Below are 8,840 nucleotides of genomic sequence, written 5' to 3' on the forward strand. Positions count from 1 at the left end.
ACCTGGGCTTGAACCAGGGACCCTCTGCACACATCAACAACTGACACCCACGAAGCATCATTACCCATCGCGCCACAAAAGCCACGGCCCTTGCAGAGCAAGGGGGACAACTACTTCAGGTCTCAGAGCGAGTGACGTCACCCGATTGAAACGCTATTAGCGCGCACCACCGCTAACTCACTAGCCATTTCACATCGGTTACACGTATGGTGGGTGTTCTGCAGTGACGTCTAAAATGCTTCTAATGAATCAGCACCTTGGAGAACGCTGTCCATTTCACCACCATAGATAGAAGGCTACTTGGCAGTTCACTCTGTCTGCTGCGCTGCTACATTGAGTTTGTCACTTTTTTCACAGAGTGAGCGCAAAAGGGGTGGGGGGGGGGAGTTATCCGGGGGGCTTTGAGGTACCGGAAGCTCCCGATTTACAAATTAATCACTGGGGGGAACCTCCAGTCCCCCCGGCTCCTAAGCCACTGCATGCGTATGATTTATCTGGCATAGTTTGCATTCATGGTCAGCTGTTTAATGCACTAGTTACTTTCACATTGAAGTCGGCATTTGAAGTCGACCTTGTTGTGACTAGATAGCATGTGTTATCTATTTCATGTTGCACTGTATGCGTTGTTCCACAAGTAAATGAGTCAATTTATGCTTGAGTAGTGGTTGACATTGTACACGCCGTTCCACATACAGTACCTTTAAACCTAATATTGTGGTGATAATTAATGGCTGGGGTGATTTTTTATTTGTTTTGCTGTTGTCTAAATAGCAATTTTTTGGCGTGTAGAAATGCAGTAAATGAGCTTCAACTTAAAAAAATATCCTTGGTTTTGAGTTAAGTCAACATACTCCATTCCACAAAATCATATCATCCATTTAAAATGCATGCTATCTGTCCTGCTAGCCTACATGTGAAGGCATAGGATATAGGCTTGGGAGAAGCAACCGTAACTTTCATTTAGGCTAGGCTACATGTTTTCTTAGAAAACAGTGCCCGACAAAGCAATATGACAGCCTGATAAGTCGACCCATGATATTCTAATAACAGCCGATCCAAGACAAACAGCATTCAGGCTACAATACCAGGCCTGCTTGTAGCCTATGCTTATGCATAGCACTTTAAACTGAGGATAGTCAAGAGGTTTTATGATTTAAAACATGTATTGCTGACGTAGGAAGTAAGTGTAAAGATGAGAGTAAGAGCCTTTGCTTTTTCGCTGTCCAAGGTCCTGAAACTGTTCCCACGATTTCAGTGGGCTATTGGAGAAGTGCTGTAAATTCACGTGTGTGGTTTTGTCCATTTGCTAAATGTGTCAGGCAACTGCAATACTAAGTGAGAAGTAGAAAATGCATATCAACACCAATTCATTAGGCCCCCCTATTATGAAGCTGCCAGGTGCAACATGTGCGACGGTCTTAAGTGATTTAGGCTATAGGCTACTCTAATGGTAGCCTGCTAAAATATACGTTTCTGAAAGTTGATGGACCAAAACAGCTTTATTATTGTAAGTAAAATCTAAAGTGACAATTTAGCCTACATGTTATAGGCCCTAGCAGCCTAGTTCAATTATCCTCCGCTTAACCAGTATCAGTGCGTTAGAGACCTGTCTAACGCCCAGAAAGTTCAGATTCAAACTCCCATTCACCATATCTGCAAGCATTATAATGTCCAAATAGGTTTGGGGATCAGCAAATATGGAGTTTCTCTGAGAAACTATATTAATTTACCCCTACTACGGCCGGGATGTACTTCCAAAAAAAGGTCTAAATAAAAATGTACAAGCAACCTAAAAAAAACATATTTGGCACTCATTACTGCCACAAACTGGTTGGAAGTCTACAACAGCTCAATAAGCAACATTGGAGGTGCCGAAGAGCCATTTTTTCAGGTTACGTGTACATTTCTATTTATAGCATACCTTTTTTGGAAGTAGCCTACGGTAGTAAATATAATTGTTCAGCGAAACTCCATAGCCTATTTGGTGATCAACGTAGTTTAACATTATAGGCCCTAACGCTTGCAGAGGTGGTGGATGGGAGTATGAATCTGGTTCAATCCTCTGCGCCTGCTTTCTGGGTTAAGCCACGTTACAAGTAGGACGACCTGCAGGCTACCTAGGTGGCCTAGGTAAGCCACTCAACTCATCTCTGAAACATCAGCCCATTTATGTAGCCTATGTTGTCAATCACTATAGATGTTACGGGTATGCTAGATTTTTTCCAGGTGTAACGAATGCACCTGAGTAAGTTAGTTAGGAAATCACTGCGGGCTAGTGGAAATGTTTTGGTAAACTGCGCCGTCGCAGAAAGGCAACAGACTGGAGCTTAGCCTATAGCCTAAAAAACAGACTTTTCTCAGGATATGATAGCCTAGACTAAGCAACAGGCTTTGCTCACAATACTCGTTTCACTCACCCGGCTTCTTTCCTATGAAGATAACTTGTGTGTCAGAATTGTTCCCCTTTTCGTCCCCAAAACAGACCCTATCGTTTTTTTTCTTCAGCTCGGTGTGCGAGCGCTCTACCTTCCGCTTTGTCCTGCCATCGAACCGATCCCCTTTCAGCGAGAAAGCTGCGCGCACAATCCATGGTTTTGAATGTGAGATATCCACGTCTCCACGTCGCCATGGAGATGGAGGGAGCTCTTTATCCAGAATAGAATAGGTATCGCTTTTTACCGACAATGCTTCACCGAGCCGGCCCCTTCAGCATATTCTTTGGCCCCAAAATGCTCTATTGTCTTGATCACAAATGTTATGAGAAATGATTCTACCGATGGTCGCTCTGCACTCATGCATGCCACGCAATATAATAATATTATATTCTAGAACATCAAGAAATGTAAGCGCCGTGTTTGTAAGAACCAGACGCAGTTTAATGGAAACTGCAAATATTAACAGTGAAATGTTTTTTATGGTACACTAACATTATTAGAAAGGTTGACAATACAATTAACTCAGAGACTTCAAGGAAGATAACGTGCTTATTAATATGCAGTGGAAAATAGGCCTATGGGCTAAATAGGCTACATAGATGTAGACTATGGGAGTACTTTTTTGACTGATTCTTCTGATAACATACACACAATTATTCAGTTAGCTTACTGTTAATTATGTCTGAGAAATGAGAATTAAAGGATAACAGAGCATGTGGAAACCCTCTGTAGTTTCCACCGTTCCCTATTCACGTGCCTTTAGTTCATGTTATTAACAATCGAGTTGTCTTGATTTCAAATTCAAAGCGCGTGCACCGACTGTTGCTTTTTCAGAAAAAAAGCATTAGGCTACGACTTAAATTCATAGATACCTCGATACTCTCGTGCACTTGTAAAAATTAGGAAAGATTAAACGAGAGCACGATGCAATGTGTTATGTAATCCCCCACTCCCCCTTGTATTATCCGTCATTTCTCAGTCACCACAAAACCAGTCTAACGTGCAGAAGAAAAATAATACATTTACATAGCCTACCTTGTTAATAGACGCCGCTCTTATTAATTCATTCTGTTTGACAATTACGCCTGGTTCCCGATGGTTGTCGTTTAACACAGGGGTGAGGAATATGAGTTGCTCATTTCACATTTCAGCCTACATCTTGTTGAAACATCCATCTCCTGTCATTCTGTCATGTCCCCTTCTTTTGAGCTCGACCAAGTAGGAAGATAGAGAGAATGGGCGAAAGAGAGTGTTTGAGTGAGCGAGAGAGAGGGAGAGAGGGTGAGGACTTCAAATAGCTGAGATCCAGGTTGTTTTGTATGTATGGACAGAGCTGTCAATGTAATAGTAAGGAAGAGTAGGCTATTGAGGAAATCACAGAGGGTCTGTGGAAACAACCCACCCGGGAGGTATAACGCAAGTCAAAGATCAGACAAGGGGACGTCATCAATAAGTCATTCAAATACAGAAGAAACAGATCATTTCACATTAGTATATAGTAGGCTGAATATATGCCATACAACTGAAAACAGTGCCACATACTAGAAATGCATACGCAAGCATTTAAATATTTTTCTGTAGTCTCTATCTCTCTCTCTCACTGCATGTTGGACTGTAAGGTCAGATCAGACAAGTGTCTGCTGAAATCATTATTGCATCTTCACAGACAGGCTACTTTAGTGGTGCTAATATATTGTGTCATCAGAAGATAGCATATCATTCATTCATTATGTTGTGCACAAATGATCTAAATGGCCTCTGCTTGGCAGAAACAAACTAATCAGCTAAAATAACAAGAGGATCTCTTTTTTACACACTATGTTTATTAAATGAAAGAGCATTTGGGGCCTGTCACTCATAGATTAGGACAATGGCTGTTCCTTAGTTTGGTTCTGAAGGACTGGGGACTGATGACACTAAAGAGCATGTAGGTTCCAAAAGACACAGGAGTCATGGTTAGCTGAGTTTAATACATGACAAATACACATGGCTATTGCTGTGTATAAAACAAAAGCTCCAAAGAAAATGTCATCCCATGGGTCTTTCCGGTACTGCTACCTGTAACACAACTCTCTCCAAAGTAATTAGCTGTACGCATCACTGTATAGCATACCTGTCAGAGGCACATTTTACCCAATAAATCTTTTCTATCCAAGACAATGGCAGTAAGACCCAGGGGAACAAGACAATTTATATTTTTGGGTTGGCTTTCGGGCATTACCCAACAACAAAAATAAACAGGATTTATATCGTCAATTTTATGACTTCAACAACCTGCCCCTTGACTTCCGAAGCATAAAAGATTTGACATGTTTGATAAGTGATGGGTCACATTATCTTTCATGGCTGGCAGGCTACACGACTACCTCATCTTAAACTTTACTGTGACACTGCAACATAATGGTTTGTTTTACGGCCACAGTAAAATATTACCTATTGATGTAACCTTTATATGCTTAACTAGAAGCTTTCTATTTCCCCAGAAACAGAAATCCTTTCTCTGTCTATCATTTTCCTGCACTCCCTTTCTCCCAGTCTTTCTTTCCAACTCCTCTCCTCCCTTTCTCTCTCTCTCTCTCTCTCTCTCTTCCCTCTTCATGCACTCCTTTTCTCTGTCTCTTTCTCTCCATCTCCTCCTCTCTTCCATCTCTTATCCCCCCTCCCTTTTCTCTCTCTATTTCTCTATACTGGGGTACATGCACACAAATCATTCTAATTCATGAAGCTATACAGTTAGTCTCACTCAATCTCCCTCAGGAGCTGGCTGTGTATCGCTCTTGGTAAGCAGGGAGACATCAGTCTGTGGTACTTACACTAGCTTGTGACGCACTTGTTTCAAACATGAAAGACGCCCAACTGATATAATGTAAGAAATAATCTCTCTCTCTCTTCCTCTCTCTCTTTCTCTCCCATCCCCCTTGGTGATGTGTCGGGGTGTGTGATCCACATCAGAGAGCGGCTCAGGGACCTACAAAGGAGACAAGAGGACACCTGCAGAGTGACCACACACACACACACACACACACACACACACACACACACACACACACACACACACACACACACACACACACACACACACACGACAAAAGCAAACATTTACACACATCAGAGCAAAGCTTGTTATATTAGCCTCATGTTTCAGCCTACTAGAGCAACAATGTCACATACACAAGTGCTTATCCTGTACATCACATGTAAATAAATCAATGTTGCACTTATTGAACCTGATTTACTATGTATTATAACTAGGGTCCTGCTTTTTGGTGTGGAAATGGCGGCACTTTGCTTTTATCTGTATTTCCAGCATTAGTGTCGCTGCAGGTAGAAAAACCTAGGAAGTGTTCTGTAATTGAGACAAGCTGTCTCCAATCAATCAATGTCTGGTTGTGCGTGTGTGTTTGGCGGGGGGATTGCCTGAGCCAGGGGAGGCGTAGCTTTGCGAATCTTAATCAGACAAAACCTATTATTTGGCAGGGAATAATATTAGTGATTCAACACCTCAAGCTGATCCTCTCCAATGGACTCAGAAGCTGTGATGCCATTCGAGAGGCCTGTACATGTGAGCGACTTGGTATAGAGAAGCATGGGGACACACTCTCCCGAATGAGGGGCATAGTGTAGGGACCTTAACCCAACACCTAGTGAGTTTATCAAGACGTTCGGACAAGTGCCTCCATTTATGCACCAAAAAGCAGGGCCCTAATTATAACAATATTCTTTGCTAAAAGAAAACAGAACATTATATTTTATACTAATACAATTGCTTATAGATAGAGGTCAAAATGAATGGCACCCCTGTTTTCAATACCTTTCAATACATCACCTCAGGATAACAGAACTGAACCTTATTCTAAAATGTATTATGAGATTGGAGAACACATTGGGAGGGATCTTAGACCATTCCTCCATAGAGATTCTTTCCAGGGCCTTGATATCCTTCATCTGCGCTTATGGACTGCCCTATTCAAATCAAACAACAGGTTTTCAATGGGGTTCATGCATGGACACTGACATGGCCATTGCAAAATGTAGATTTTGTGGTCAAGTAACCATTTCTTTGTGGATTTTCGTGTGTGCTTGGGGTTATTGTCTTGCTGGAAGATCCACTTGTGGCCGAGTTTCAGCCAGGGCAACCAGGCTTTTGGCTAAAATGTCTTAGTACTGGGTAAAGTTCAGGATGCCGTTGACCTTAACAAGGGCCCCAGGACCAGTGGAAGCAAAATAACCCATAACATCATATTTCTGGAGTGATGAATCACGCTTCACCATCTGGCAGTCTGACGGACAAATCTGGGTTTGGCGGATAACAGGAGGACTCTACCTGCCCCAATGTATAGTGCCAATTGTAAAGTTTGGTGGAGGAGGAATAATGGTCTGGGGCTGTTTTTCATGGTTCAGGCTAGGCCCCTTCATTCTGGTGAAGGGAAATCTTAACGCTGCACCAAATAATGACATTCTAGACGATTCTGTGCTTCCAACTTTGTGGCAACAGTTTGGGGAAGGCCCTTTCCTGTTTCAGCATGATCATGCCCGCATGCACAAAGCGAGGTCCATACAGAAATGGTTTTTCGAGATCAGTGTGGAAGAACTTGACTGGCCTGCACAGAGCCCTGACCTCAACTCCATTTAACACCTTTGGGATGAATTGGAACACCGACTGCGAGCCAGGCCTAATCGCCCAACATCAGTGCCTGACTTCACTAATGCTCGTGGCTGAATGGAAGCAAGTCCCCGCAGCAATGTTCCAACATCTAATGGAAAGCCTTCCCAGAAGAGTTGAGGATGTTATAGCAGCAAAGGGGGAACCAACTCCATATTAATGCTCATGATTTTGGAATGAGATGTTCGACGAACAGGTGTCCACATACTTTGGGTCATGTAGTGTAGATCAGTAGGAATATCTGGGAAGAAACCAGGCTCTTGAGTGTATAAGGTCCCGAAAAATGTCCAACACCCACTAAAATACATTATTATCACACTCTCCGTAGCCGATGTGAGTAAGACCTTTAAACAGGTCAACATCCACAAGGCTGTGGGGCCAGGCGAATTACCAGGATGTATACTTAGAGCATGCGCTGACCAACTGGCAAGTGTCTTCACTGACATTTTCAACCTCTCCCTGACCGAGTCTGTAATACTCTAGAGGCGAAAGAAACGCGCACCTATTTAGGTGAGGTGCTGGCTAGTGGAGTGGAACATTTATAAAAATAAAGGTGAGCCGCACACTCTAGGAGCGCAGATGCAAAAAATGTATGTCCAACGTTTCGACAGACAAGCTGTCTTCATCAGGGTATAATGAGTCTGTAATACCAACATGTTTCAAGCAGACCACCATAGTCCTTGTGCCCAAAATAGTGAAGGTAACCTGTCTAAATGACCACTGCCCCGTAGCACTCACATAGGTAGCCATGAAGTGCTTTGAAAGGCTGGTCATGGCTCACATCAACACCATCATCCCAGAAACCCTAGACCCACTCCAATTCGCATACCGCCCCAACAGATCAACAGATGACGCAATCTCTATTGCACTCAACACTGCCCTTTCCCACCTGGACAAAAGGAACACCTATGTGAGAATGCTATTCATTGACTACAGCTCAGCGTTCAACACCATAGTGCCCACAAAGCTCATCACTAAGCTAAGGACTCTGGGACTAAAAACCTCCCTCTGCAATTGGATCCTGGACTTCCTGATGGGCCGCCCCCAGGTGGTAAGGGTAGGCAACAACACATCTGCCACGCTGATTCTCAACACGTGGGCCCCTCAGGGGTGCCTGCTTAGTCCTCTCCTGTTCACCCACGACTGTATGGCCAAGCACGACTCCAACACCATCCTTAAGTTTGCTGACGACACAACAGTGGTAGGCCTGATCACCGACAACTATGAGACAGCCTATAGCGAGGAGGTCAGAGACCTGGCAGTGTATATCCTTCCCACGGGCCGGCAGAATTTAGCAACAGTTTGATTAAGGCTTTGGAGTCAGGGAGAGGCCTGGCCAGTGGGTATGCAGGGCTTAATCTGCAACGAATTTGGGGATTGAGATAGATTCCTTAATAGAGAAGAGATCAAGAATTTGTTTGAGGATGCTTGTGTCTGGATAGATACTTGGATTCTGTATGCTTTTCAGGTTTTGTGAAAACATTCTATTAGTTTGTGTATCAGTCTAATTAGCTCTGTGATATGTTGCATCATCTTTTTGTAAAAGGTCCTTGGCCATCTTTGACTTTCCAAAAGCTAGTTGTCTTTGTTGTTTTGAGCATTTCACAGACTATGTCCTCCTCTCTGACCCCCCACTGTTTGAAAATCTCATGAAAAAATGCACAAATGCAGACACACACGCACATAACATTTCCAGAGCAATCTTTTAAAGTCTAAAAACATATTGTTTACGTATACCTGTT

The 8,840-nt window shown here is 43.1% G+C and overlaps 1 protein-coding gene across 3 annotated transcripts in view; it reads right to left on the reverse strand.

Annotated features, from left to right (window-relative positions):
- Positions 1–3,787, reverse strand: part of LOC115154230 (G protein-activated inward rectifier potassium channel 2-like) — an 83,306-nt gene extending 79,519 nt beyond the window's left edge. For 2 of the 3 annotated variants that reach the window (XM_029700241.1, XM_029700242.1), the window contains exon 1: positions 3,471–3,787. The gene's annotated coding sequence lies outside the window, so the exon portion shown is untranslated. Of the gene's footprint in view, positions 1–2,417; positions 2,526–3,470 lie in introns of those variants that run through there. The other variant, XM_029700243.1, reaches the window with a different exon arrangement.
- Between the last annotated feature and the right edge of the window lie 5,053 nt (positions 3,788–8,840).

The sequence above is a fragment of the Salmo trutta genome, chromosome 19 (assembly GCF_901001165.1).
Source record: "Salmo trutta chromosome 19, fSalTru1.1, whole genome shotgun sequence".
Lineage (NCBI taxonomy): Eukaryota > Metazoa > Chordata > Actinopteri > Salmoniformes > Salmonidae > Salmo > Salmo trutta.